At 38.1% G+C, this 13,814-nt stretch overlaps 1 protein-coding gene across 1 annotated transcript in view; it reads left to right on the top strand.

Annotated features, from left to right (window-relative positions):
- The first annotated feature begins 8,593 nt into the window (after positions 1 to 8,593).
- Positions 8,594 to 13,814, top strand: part of LOC134656515 (solute carrier family 22 member 1-like) — a 57,279-nt gene continuing 52,058 nt past the window's right edge. The window contains exon 1 of the mRNA XM_063512076.1: positions 8,594 to 8,609. The gene's annotated coding sequence lies outside the window, so the exon portion shown is untranslated. The remainder of the gene's footprint in view (positions 8,610 to 13,814) is intronic.

Here is a 13,814-nt window from a genome sequence, read left to right as displayed (position 1 = left end):
CCAGTAATAATAAAAAAATAAACTTGATTGCACCAATCCTCTTCTCTTTTATACTTACGCATGACATTCGTATTCGTACTAGATCCGAAATAAAAAAAGATTTTCTCAAATTTAGCAGCACGTTTTACACACTTCACTAACCATGAGAACCCTGATAATAAGATAACGGAATCTAATTAATTATTCTTCTAATTTCCTTCACGCACAAAATTAAAGCAAACATTCATCTCAAAGGAATTGCTAATCGATTTTTGCAGGCGTCTTTAAATTTTCTCTTTGAACTAGTGAGGAGGCAGCTAAAAGGCAAATGCTATGAACTAATTGCTGAACAAACTTTGAAAATTAAAAAAAAGTACTAAGTACTCGCAAAATTTGCCTTCGAGTCAATTACTTACCTACAACGAAAAGGTTGCCAGAGCTCAACGAGGGTGCGGAGTGTTAGGGTCGGCAACGCCCATTAAATACCGCTGTAGCTGCAGGCGTCCATAGGATACGATGACCGCTTACCATCAGGCGGGCCGCATGCTTGTTTGCCACCGACGTAGTATTAAAAACCTTTATTTAAAAACTTTATTTGTTTAAATTGGGTTGAAAGAGGGCCCCAGTCCCTAGCTGACCATAATAATTTCTCACAAAACTGACTACACATAGGTACACACACAGACACAACTGAATTAGTTAAACGGTAGATTTATAAATATCAGAGATCAGCATAAAATAAAAAACATTTTCTATCCATCACAGCAATGTTAATCACAATCCCTCCTACGCCACTCCAATTTGACCTTTTAGAGATTCAAATAATCCTAGCCCGTAATCTCTTACTGTTACCAAATCGGGTACAAACCGACCTATCCTAACAAAAATAACAGTATAAATACCTACGTTAAAAATAGAATAGTAGACAAAACGCGATATCTTTCAAACTGTCGCTGACGCGGAGAATCGCAAGTGTCAATCGATAATAAAAAATAAATACCTAAAGTTAGACCAAGATAAGTCTGCGACGATTTTTATATCACATACATGACACAGTGCAAGTGTTATTTTAAACGTCAAACTTCAAAAATAACATAACTATGAAATTATGACGTAATAAATAACACTGGCACTGCGTGTGCTATCAAAATCGTTGCAGACTTATCTTGGTCTAACTCTTGTAGTAGCAAACACAACTTATCAGTAAGTAAGAACAAAGAAAAGTAAGTATAATCCCTTTCTGTTGGGTGCAAGTACTAGCGTAAGGCAAAGACAGTATGACTCCGTCTATGTTTGAAATGACAGTCCTGGCCCAAACTGTACTGCGAACCTACCTTTTCTTAACCCACTGGCAAACACTAATCTCTATGATTGTCGATGGTCATTAAAAAACTTTAAAATTGGTGGTCAGTGAAAAATAGCTGTCACAGCACCGATTGAGAAGGTGAGTTTTCTGTAAATTGTAATACAAAGAGCTAAAATTTAATTTAAATAAAACACAATGAGGGAGTGTCATTATAAACGTCACATTGTCATTGCAAATGCCATGCAGAGTTAGCTTGGTCCGACTCTACTGGCTCTAATTTCTTTGTATATTTACAACTAGCGACCCGCCCCGGCTTCGCACGGGTTAACAAATGATCACTCTATCTATTAAAAAAACCGCATCAAAATCCGTTGCGTAGTTTTAAAGATCTAAGCATACAGACAAACAGACAGACAGGGAAGCGACTTTGTTTTATACTATGTAGTGATGATGAATCTAGTATTTTAATTGGATCAGGCATGAGGGGGTGGGGGAAATGACCGAACGGGATAGTCTTATGCATCTTTCAGTTGGAGTAGCAGCGAAAGCGCTATTATTGTTTGTCCTTGTCACAGTCTTCCATTTTTTATTATTCCCCACCATAAAGTAGTATGGATTATGGTGGGCAACAAAAAAATCGACCAATCATAGTGTCTTATTGCCTATGTTTTGTCCCTCACGCGTATAGTATACCACATCTATTAGGATCCTACCATCTATGATATTTACATTATTTACCAATATGTATAGTTAGCGCAGACCCGGCTAAAGAATGGTTGTTGTCGGTAAACACAACCGACAATCGGACCAATCAATCACACAAGGCAACAGCCGAATAAAAACACGGAGCGGTCGGATTTACATGCCGATGAGTACACATGCGCAAGTTGCGCATATTTTACAAAAAAATTGAAAAGTTCTGGAAAATTCCAGGAAACTTTAAGTGTAAGGACGCTCGAAGCGGAGCGTTCGGCGGGGCGTGCAGCGTGGCGTCGGGCTCATGCGTGATGTGCGCAGCGTGCACTAAGGCCGCTCCTATACGCTTGCATTTGTTTAACATGCACGCCGCACGCCCCGCCCCGCTGCACGCCCAACTCGAGCGTCCACTCAGGCCTTACACTAACACTAAATACTTACTTAAATCAAAGTTTTTGTTTGCCATGCAAAAATATGAGAAGTTTCCGATTGCATTTGTTTCTGAACTGCCCGCGTAGCCAACGCGCCAATCACTTACGCTCCGTAGCGATCGAAACGCAACTGTCACTGTCTCACTAATACGGAAGTGTGATAGAGAGACACAAAGCGTTTCGATGTCGAAGCGATAGCGATTGTCAGCTTGGCTAGACCGGCTGGCCCCGTAGACAACATGCCAATCGCTAACGCTACGTAGCGAACGAAACGCAACTGTCACTGTCGCCCTAATATGGAAGAGTGATAGAGACACACAAAGCGATTCGATGGCGAAGCGCAAGCGATTGTCACCTTGGCTAGGCCGCAATTCGTACACGTAATGACCATCGTACAGTCAAGTGTAAAAATATGCGTGCAAATAATGGATAAATAGATATGGGACATATTTTCTAGTATGATGTGTTAACCTCTAACCGCCCAGAGACCTATAAAAAGGTCTCCTGTTCCATTCTAATTTGTACTTTGTGTTGACAAAATAAAATTTCATTTTGCTTGGCAAGGCATTGACGTATAATATCTAAGGACGGGCTAATGGCGCATTAAAAATGGTACTAGTCCAGCGGTGTTACTCACGAATTCCAGCCAATCGTGCAGTCTAACGCAACCAGTTGCGACCAACAGCGCGCGTAATGCGAACTCGTCAACCAATCGCGCGCGTGATGCGAACTCATCAACCAATCGCGTTGTAGCGGTTTCACACCGCTGTGCTGGCCCCTGTCATGCCTCATTATTATTGCCCGTAAAGCCAGTCCCTAGATATCTATGTCAATGCGTATATGCACTTAAGACGAAACAGGAGCTGAGATTTAAATATTTTAGGTAAATATACCCGTCTCGCTAACGGAGCGGCTCCTAAAACTAGTGCGATAAGGACAAGGCGAAAAATCCTGCGTAAAAATCTCAAAAATCGAGGTTTCGTACTCGACTAGTTTCCTCCTCCAAAACTTAACCAATCGTAACCAAATTTGGAAATGTAAATGATTATGAAATTATCTGTGTCAGACCGTTTTGCTTTTTTGGCTAATTGATATCAGTTTTGAATACCACGCCTCTCATTGCGGCATAGTCAATTAGGCCATTTTGGCCATTTTTGAAGGGCTCTAGCGCCTTAATAAACGAAAATATCAAAAAAATCAAAAAAGATATTGACAATATAATATTTAAAACCTTCGCGTTTTGAACACATATTAACTCACATTTATAGACGGGTCTAACGCGAAATTTATTCAATTACCTTTATATACCGACGTTTCGACACAGGTTTCACTGGTCATGGTCGCGGCCAACTAAAGTCTCAGCAAAATGTCAAAACAGAGACTTGTGCAACTACCCGACGAAAAGTGTATGAAAAAGTTTGGGGTAGACATCACATTTTCAAACCACCCACTACACATAATGTTAATTATTGTCAATAGTCCGACACGCAACACTCACAATATCCACGCACACGTCTGAAGATAGATCCTTTGGCTTTAACTTCTGTATCACTGGTTCCCATGTTGGCGATAAGTTGAATCCATCCTCCCTATCCTCCTGTCCTATCTCCTGTGTCGAAACGTCGGTATATAAAGGTAATTGAATAAATTTCGCGTTAGACCCGTCTATAATAAGAGTGAGTTAATAGATATTGACAATATTAATCTGTGTTGAAAAAATCATTGCTCTAGCTTCAAAACCCACGGAGGAAACAGTTGAGTACGTTTATATGGAGAAATGACCACTCCTGTTGCCTCTTAATTTAGCTAATGTGATCAAATCAAACTTTATGCTTACCTAAATACTATATTCAATAATATCAAACAAATATTGTGAAAGGTATGAGATATTTTGATTTTTAGTTATACCGGTAACGGTCCCTGGCTACGAAACACAAATTTAATGATAGAATTATGTGCACAAGTGTGCGTGTGCGATGATACACTAATGTTGAAAACAAATTGGTATAATATTTAACGTATCTTAATACGACTCTATCACATCCGTGCTAGACGATATAGGTTGACATACATTCAGACTGACTCATAAATCCAAAACATTATGAAACATTAATGATACTAACCTTATCTTCGCCTGTAGGTATCTCATATCTCATACTACGGGTCGAATTCTGATAAGACCACAGCGTATTCTGATCGTAATAAGCGGTTATGAATTTGATCTGGTAATGATCTTCCAGTGTAAAAAGTAACGTTCAAAAGTGAGGTTGAAGAAATGTCAGTTATGAGTGTTATGACACTGACATATCAATACCACTTTTACAAATCCGGGTCAAAGTCGTTACACATTATAACAATTAGAATACACATCAGTTTCATTTGGTTTTTAGTACAATGTACGAAAATAAAAATTGTGAAACAAATGTCATTCGTAGGTCATATTTAATTAATCGATTACAATATAACAATATTTAAGCGCTATAATAAATTAGTATGAAGGCACATGTATTGTAACAATAATAAATTAATGAAAAACGTCAGGTTTATTTATATAGATGTAGGGACCGGTAAAAAATGTACATCTACGTAGGAAATCGTATTAAACATGATTGTATAGTCAGCAGCAAACGTTGCTTAGCCGGTAGAGGTGTTCAAAATTACCTTGACACGCTCTTATTCTCTTAACAATAAAGTCGCGTCAATATCATTTTGACCACCTGGCCAGCTTAACAACTTCTGTTGCTGACAACTGCCAACAACTGTGTTATGCTGGCTCTACAATATTCATATCCGACAATATCGATATCGGTTTGGCTCCGACTGAACATCTTGCGACCTTCTATTCACCAAGGAGGAGTGGCCGAAGGGTGTCAAGTTTCGGCGGTTCCGCGGCCGGCTCCCTGATACTGCGGGGTTGCGTAATGCATCGCAATCATAATGTGATCTTTAGTGTTTAGTTTTTATTTTATTAGGGTTCCGTACCCAAACGGTAAAAACGGGACCCTATTACTAAGACTCCGCTGTCCGTCCGTCCGTCCGTCCGTCTGTCACCAGGCTGTATCTCACGAACCGTGATAGCTAGACAGTTGAAATTTTCACAGATGATGTATTTCTGTTGCCGCTATAACAACAAGCACTAAAAACAGAATAAAATAAAGATTTAAGTGGGGCTCCCATACAACAAACGTGATTTTTGACCGAAGTTAAGCAACGTCGGGCGGGGTCAGTACTTGGATGGGTGACCGTTTTTTTGCTTGTTTTGCTCTATTTTTTGTTGATGGTGCGGAACCCTCCATGCGCGAGTCCGACTCGCACTTGGCCGGTTTTTATAGTAATATAATTATGTATGTAGGTATGTTAGTTTTAAGGTATTTATGTATGGGCCACTAGTTGCTTGAAATAAAAGATTTCATTTCATTTCAATATCCTTTTTCGAGGTATGTGTTGTGACAATAACAAAATAAGTGGCGCGTGTTTATTTTTCATAATCTCATCGCCACGGTTATCGCTATCGCTTTTGCCATCGATGCAATACTCGAATGGTCAACGATCGATAAAACCTAGAGGACACAACAACGCTGCCCAACTGCACAGGGTGCCTAGCCAACATGCCAATCCTTTACGCTCCGCAGCGAACGAAAGGCAACTGTATCTGTCGCACTAATATGGAAGAGTGATAGAGAGAGATTACTACGCTACGGATCGTAAACGATTGGCACGTTGGCTACGCGCCCTGTGGGCCTAACCCGCCCAGCCTTGTTGACAATCGTTCGCAGAAAAACGAACGTTTCGTCTGACTCTATCGCACTCATTTGGAAGAGTGATAATGACGGCAATGCACTTACAACCCCTCTGGTATTGTAGGTAATCGCTAACCGTCAGGCGATTTGTCTGCTTGTTTGCCACCTATATCACAAAAAAGTCAGTTCATCATTCCAATCAAGCAATATTATTTACCTACTTACCTGTAAGAATCCGCATGTAAACTTTTGCAATTATCAAATTAATAGGGACGTTTGATAACCCAAATCCATATTAATCCATACTTCCATACTAATATTATACATGCGAAAGTGTGTCTGTCTGTCTGTCTGTTACCTCTTCAGTCTTCACGCTTAAACCGCTGAACCGATTTTGTTGAAATTTGGTATAGAGATAGTTTGAGTCCCGGGGAAGGACATAGGGTAGTTTTTATCCCAGAAGTTATCCGGGGGTGAAAAGGGGGGTGGAAATTTGTACGGGGAATCGATAAAAAGCAGATTGGATAAAAAATAAGCTACCCAAATTACTAAATCCACGCAGACGAAGTCGCGGGCAAAAGCTAGTAAACAATATAAACATTATTATAAAGATGTAAGTACACTGCAGAGACATGCCTGTTAAATAATTATGCAGCTGTCACGACCAAAACGGCAAAAACGTACCGTGTGAACCTCATTATTATTACCCGGTCTCCTTCATTAGAAAATGTGGTAAGTGAGAACCAAAGTTACGCTGAGGGGTTCCGTAAATAAGTACAGTCACGTAAGTCACGTAACCGAGGTGATCGTTGAGCTATTTAGGTTTTTAGCCAAATTAGATATTCCATAGTGTACGAAACGCATATCGGAGCTGGTTTACCCAATGTCCCGATAGATGGCGCTGTTACCTCCGTCAAACTAGCGAACGTTAGTTCAACCATAGAGAAAAAAATACATAGAGTGCTCACTCCATACATCAGTTTTAGTACCAAAAAGACTATTAGCATCTAGCATCGAGTAGCGGAACTATCAGTACTGCTACTTGACAATAGATGTAGCACCGACCGGAAAGTCTTATGCTGTTGAGATAAGACTTTCCGGTCGGTGCTACATCTGTTGTCAAGTAGCAGTACTGATAGTTCCGCTACTCGATGCTAGATGTAGACACTGAAATTAATAGTCTAAACTGATGTATGGAGTGAGCACTCTTGTCTTTATTTCTCTATGGTTCAACGTAGTTGTATAAGATGTTAAACTTTTTTTTTGTAATACTTTGGAGAATTCGTGTGAAGATTGTTAGTTGTAGGATAAATATACGTCTGTTTATTATTAAACACGGTATTTATTCTTGCTTCCCCTTCGAGACCCTGGTGCAAAATTGTACACATAGCGTAAGTATTGAGCAACCAATTTAGCTAGGACCCTAAATGGCACAACACTCACGAAGCGTGACCGTGTAAAATTTTATACATATTTACATACTTACTAAATTACTGTTCATAAAACTTTACACGTATCAAGCATAATGATTAATTAATTTATGTTTTATCCCTAATTTATTACAGACAGATTAAAACAAACTACTGATGCTTGTAGCACGTTTATGAATAACGCCCATATTATTGTATTATAGAAATTGAAAATAAGCCGGTAAATAACATAATATAACTACATACCTAACTATAATAAACGTAGAGGAAATAAGGTGAAAAATCACCTAACAATGCGAAAAAATGGAACATAATAATTATATGTTTAAATCTTTTTTAATTTTTAGATAAGCCAACACTAAATACAGGACCCTAAAAAGGGCTTATCAACGCACTTGCTAAGTTTCAAGACCATGTGGTGCATTCCTTTTTCAATCGCAGACTATGCACCGTCCATTGCTGCCTGCGCACACGCGCAAAAAGTCCGACCGTAGAAACAGTAGCATTGTAATTCGAGTAAAGCATAACCTCAATTCGTTTGGAAAGCGTGCGCCGGTGGCGTGATAAATATGACATTTCACTGTTTGTATTATTCCAAGTCAAACGCGTAGAAAAACCAGTATAAGCGCTTTGCGATTGCGCTCTGTTTTTTATGATATAATGGTTGATGTTACGCTGGTACGTCAAATCCGTAAAATCACCCGCGCTCGGTACGCAATTAGAGTTGCATGCGCGCCGGCGGGCTTCCATAGCCAATGCGCTGCGCGCGCAGCGGTTATGCCACAGCGCCACACGCAAACGAAGCAGATGCCGGCCGGTCGTGCGCATCAAAACTATTAAATTCGAAATTCAAATTTGCCAAACGCTCCCGAATTCTTGAACTGTGTTTAAGAGAAACATCACATACTAACAGTTTGTGAACACGTGTTTTAACTTTATTGTGAATATCTGTGGAACAGTGACTCTGTTCCTAGTTCTCTAGTGTTCTGGGTCACGGAATATTGATGAATTAGTGAAGCATTGTACTGTAAGTATTGTTTTGCATTTACTGTTGTATTGTTTGCCTTTTACGCTTCATTATTAACTTGGAGACATTTGAGGTTACCTGCTTTATTTAGAATGCCATTATAATTTTATCCCGAGGAGGAAGATGGTTTAAATCTGTTCAAGTGTAGTTTTTGCTCGAACTCGCACGCAGGTAAAGTCATTTGGGTTGTAAGTCTTCCGTTAAGTCAATTACCTATGTATAATTTTTATCTTTGTTGCAACATACCTGCGCTACGGCACATTTAAATTGCACTGTTCCATAATTACATATATATTATTCTACAATGCTAATCAAATGAACATTATAATTCATTGAACATGATTTATGTCGTTAAAACGTCACATCTGTCTGTCAGAACTGTGAATGGACCGACAAACTGTTTCGCACAAGGATTTTACTAAGAGATATAATTTTTTAGAGAAGTTGACAGTTATCTATGGGGTGTCACTGTCAGCTGTTTGTGTCAAGCTGACCGATCCCTCAAAATGTGGCTAATGTCTCCCGCCATCTCTATATGACAGCGCAGCGTTGGAGTTTTACTATGTATTAAAATTAAATAAAACGTCTCTTTTGCAGGCATAACTGATAAATCAGGGCTCGGAACCTGTTTTCTTTTTAAACCCAAAATAGCCGAGTATTTTTAATTATTTTATGCTCTTTACGTAGGACTAGATCATGTATTTAGGTAACAACATCGTATTATTAGATTTTCTTATTAAAAATGACATAATAAACCAAAGAACGAAATAATACCGGTATTTTTTGTATGAAAAACAAAAACCGGTTCCGAGCCTTGTAATAAATACACTATGTCAATAAAATTAGAGAATTCACACTGCAATTCTACACTAGGTTAATAGACGTGTCTCATCGATACTAAAACGCGTTTTACAACTTTGACACGTTCCTTGTTATTATGTCTATTTTCACTTATTTTTGCAGTTAGGCATGATAGTCTGGGGCACTCACCTTCATTATAGTCAGCTCTAGATGTTTATAAATCTCCGGTCGCATGTTTCACTTCACTTGACTCTATGTTTGTCAAATATTGCATTATTTTCTAAACCTTCTTTGGAAAGATGGAAAGTCAACTATTGCGTTGCTATGTTGATAATTCACCAAAAATGCTCTACATTTCTGATACCCATGGATCATTGAATACTAATTCGCGCCTATAATATCAGCTTTAGTAATAGATGGCGCTGACAATGCCTGACATTTTTGTTGTTGTTGGATTATCAACCCAACGGTTTGAAACGGAAAGCACAAATTCGTATCACGCACGAATATTTCATATGTCTGTGTAATTATTGACTCACTCGTCCAACGTTTTACGAATTAAGCACCTAATTAGGCTTAATCCAATTATTAACATTGTCACTTATTAACATTAACAACCTAGGGACACCCAAGTGCAAAAATAAAAGCAAATTAAATTACAGTAGTCTGAGGGGACCTAGCAAAAAAAGCGTCTTAAACGGGAAATCGTATTAAACGTGAACTATAATAACGGTGATAATGAGCGAATGAAATCTAAGTGTAGGTAGGTATAAGTTCACACGCGGTTAAATAATCTAGGAACACTAACGATAGGCTCAACTAGAAAGTCGTGGAGTAACTGACTGTAAATAAATCTGGGAGCGATAGCTTGCACTCTGTGGTCCATAACGGTCAAGCAGATGGCATCGCATTCTCACGCACATAAGGACCCGACAAAAGACATTAGACGAAACAAAAAACCTAAGGTTGGTAATAAACACATTAAAAAATGTTGGCTAACGGCGGATTGCATAACAATACGACGGTTATGTCAGAAACACAAACGTGCAGATGGTGCGTAACGGGACGGATAAATAATATATAATTATAAATGGTGTATTAAGCGGGATGTGAGTCGTATTAACCGTGAAAAAATGTATGAAAACAGGCCTAAAGTTGCAGGGACCGGTGTAAGATAGCGTATTATGACCGTATGAAGCGGATTTTACTGTAATTGGACATGGCCTTTGACCTTTTATACTTGCCATGCGCCATAGATGCTAAAAACTTGCAGTTGTATATACATTATATCAATAAAAAAACTTTATCAAAATCCCGTAATTCCCGTAGGAGCATTGGTCACGAAATGAACGTCACGAAAAAATGACACAACCGGGTTAATCAGGTCCAACCCGACGTCACATAAAATAAGCAACATACATACTAACAAATTATCGTGACTACCTTATTTAGACGTGTATGGTATGTATGAGTCATAGAGGTATTTAAATTTTATAAAGACCTCTGTTAGGTTTAGGTACTGGCTTATCTTCATAATGGCTCGAGTCTTGTCTTATTATGCAAATAATTGTTTTTCTGGCATACTTGCACAGATATTTTATTTCGATACTTAGAGTATTACGACTATTCATACGACTATTTATCAAACATTTATTGGGTACTTACTTAATTATGTTTTGTTATATTTATTGCAATAATTCACGTGTGAGTGTTGTTAAGGTGATTACACTCTTCTTTCTCACGAAGCCGATGTTTTTGCAAATGCATTCGTTTTAGTGTAGTTAACTAGTTAACAACAGCACAGAATAAGTAATAGTATTATCATACAGAACGGCCACGCACCGCCCCGCCCTGACTCGTATTACCTCGCCCCGCGACATGAATCTGGCGGACTTCTGGCGTGCTCTCAGTAAAGCGACTTACCCACACATACACAATGACGCGTGTACAGACGTGCCGTGCACAAATATAAACGCAAATGATTTTTGATGTATGGCGTGTCCGCCCTGTGACAATAGCCATAGCCTCTATTATTAGACAACGCCTAAAATAACAATAGGATTGTATCCCTTTGTGTCAAGATTGCGTAATTCGTATGGTACGATACAGTTTACAAGGATATGAAAAAAAATCGGTTTTGAGCAGCTGCAGTAATCCAATGTTCACTATTATCAAAAACATACAGTAAGACAGAGAAAGATTTATCCGTTATACCACAGTGAAATATTGGAAAGCAAAAATTACCAGTGAATAAAATCAGTTTTTTGTATTTTTCTGATGCAGAATTTTGAGGATTAAATATGAAGTGGCAATCTGGCAACGAGGCTTGAGTTGTAAATATTTTTACAATTTGGTTCATTAAAGAGTTAAACAAAGACAGGTACACGTGTTATTGCAAAATGACTCGCGATAATACCTAGGTATCTATGTAATTAGTTCAGATACTGCAATAATGTTTTTAACGTAAAACACTTGAACACTTGAACTCTATCTACATAAGTGCACTAATTGCCAGATGACGACATCGGTGACAAATTACACAAAAATATGATTTTAGATGGTACGGAAATATAGGTACCTAATGAAAAGAGTGACAGACTCTGGCTGCAGACTGAGGAAGACAGGGAAGAAACAGACGAATGTGAAATATTTGGTTCACTTCTGGAGATATTAGGGCACATGAGTAGAAATAAGTGACGGTAGGTATATGAGGAATACGGTCTGGGCTCGATCTGTGATTTAGTGATCACTCTCAGCCATATACATAAGCCAACTTATTTATACTCTCATACTGTCACTTTATAGGGATACCGACGGTTAACAATTCTGCAGTTAACTAGGGTCAACTTGCCACTTGAACTGGAGGTAAGATTAACGGGGATAAGTTCGCCTATAATGGAAGACCGTCTACAATCTACAAGTTCTTTCGTCGTTAATTCTTTCGATTGTACGGTCTAATGGCGTCATTCATAAACGGCTGCTAACTTAATCAGTTGATGATCGTCGTTTGTCCCTATCTGTCGTTATACTATAGAGAGGGACAAACGATGAGCATCCGCTGATTAACTTAGCAGACGTTTATGAATAACGAGGTAAGAGTTTAATTTCAGTACCATTTATACACGAACTCCACTCACAAATGGTCGGTAGAGTAGAAGAAGTGAACCACTTGCTTTCCAAATATGAGAGTACCTCCACATTAACCTTATCGCTGGGTGAGAATACACCTATGTGAACTTGGCACCCGACCTTGACCAATTTTTTATTTATATTTTTTTTCTTATAGTATTTTGTTTGTAGTTGTTTGTAGTTAAAAGGATTTTATTTGTAGTTGCCCCAAAAAAAAGTTATGGGGGTGAGAAAAATCCCAGCACCCCACTTTTGAAATCTTATGCTTTAATTGTTGATCCTGGCTTAGAATCGTTTGTAGTTGATTGTAGTTCTTTTATTTTTATTTGTAGTAGCCAATTATCTCCAAAAAATAAAAAAAATAAAAAAAAGCCTTATGAGCCCGTTGATGTCTTTTCCCGATAAAGAGCTTTTTGGTGAAATTAAACACGAGAGCGCGTTTATGTCTTTTACAAGAAAAGGACAAACGGTCCGTTGTACCAAACCGTCAGTCACCCTTAAAGTGTTCTCTAAGTTATAATATAATGGTAATTACACACCATCACTACTAAGTGACGTTGAACAGTCTGTCAAGTGTGAATGCTGCAACTGACCCTAAGTATGATAAAACTTGATAAATCCCACACTGTGTTGATTGATTATGGGTAAAATCGTTTATACTGTTTGTAGTTATTTGTAAATCTTTTAATTTCATTAGTTGTTGCCAAATTAAACGACTAAACTTTGTTTTAATTTAACTAAGAGAGCTTTTTCAGGACAATTTAATAATATTTGAAAAACTTGGAAAATCGTAAACGTTTATGATGGATTCTGGTTCAGAATCGTTTGGAGTTATTTGTAGTTCTTTTTATTTCATTTGTAGTTGCCAAACAACCCCACAAAAATCGATTCGATTTCACTATGAGAGCTCTTCTCATGACAATTCAATAATATTTGAATAACTTGGAAAATCGTACACGTTTATGATTAATTCTTGTTCACAATCGTTTGTAGTTATTTGTAGTTCTTTTCATTTCATTTGTAGTTGCCAAACAACCCCACAAAAATCGATTCGATTTTACCACGAGAGCTTTTCTCATGACAATTCAATAATATTTGAAAAACTTGGAAATTCGTTAACGTTTATGATGTATTCCGGTTCAGAATCGTTTGTAGTTATTTGTAGTTCTTTTCATTTCATTTGTAGTTGCCAAACAACCCCACAAAATTCAATTCGATTTCACTATGAGAGCTTTTCTCATGACAATTCAATAATATGTGAAAAACTTGGAAAAT

This window comes from Cydia amplana, chromosome 18 (assembly GCF_948474715.1).
Source record: "Cydia amplana chromosome 18, ilCydAmpl1.1, whole genome shotgun sequence".
NCBI classification, from domain to species: domain Eukaryota; kingdom Metazoa; phylum Arthropoda; class Insecta; order Lepidoptera; family Tortricidae; genus Cydia; species Cydia amplana.
Note: the sequence above shows the minus strand (reverse complement) of the source record. Positions and strands in the feature narration are given on the sequence as shown.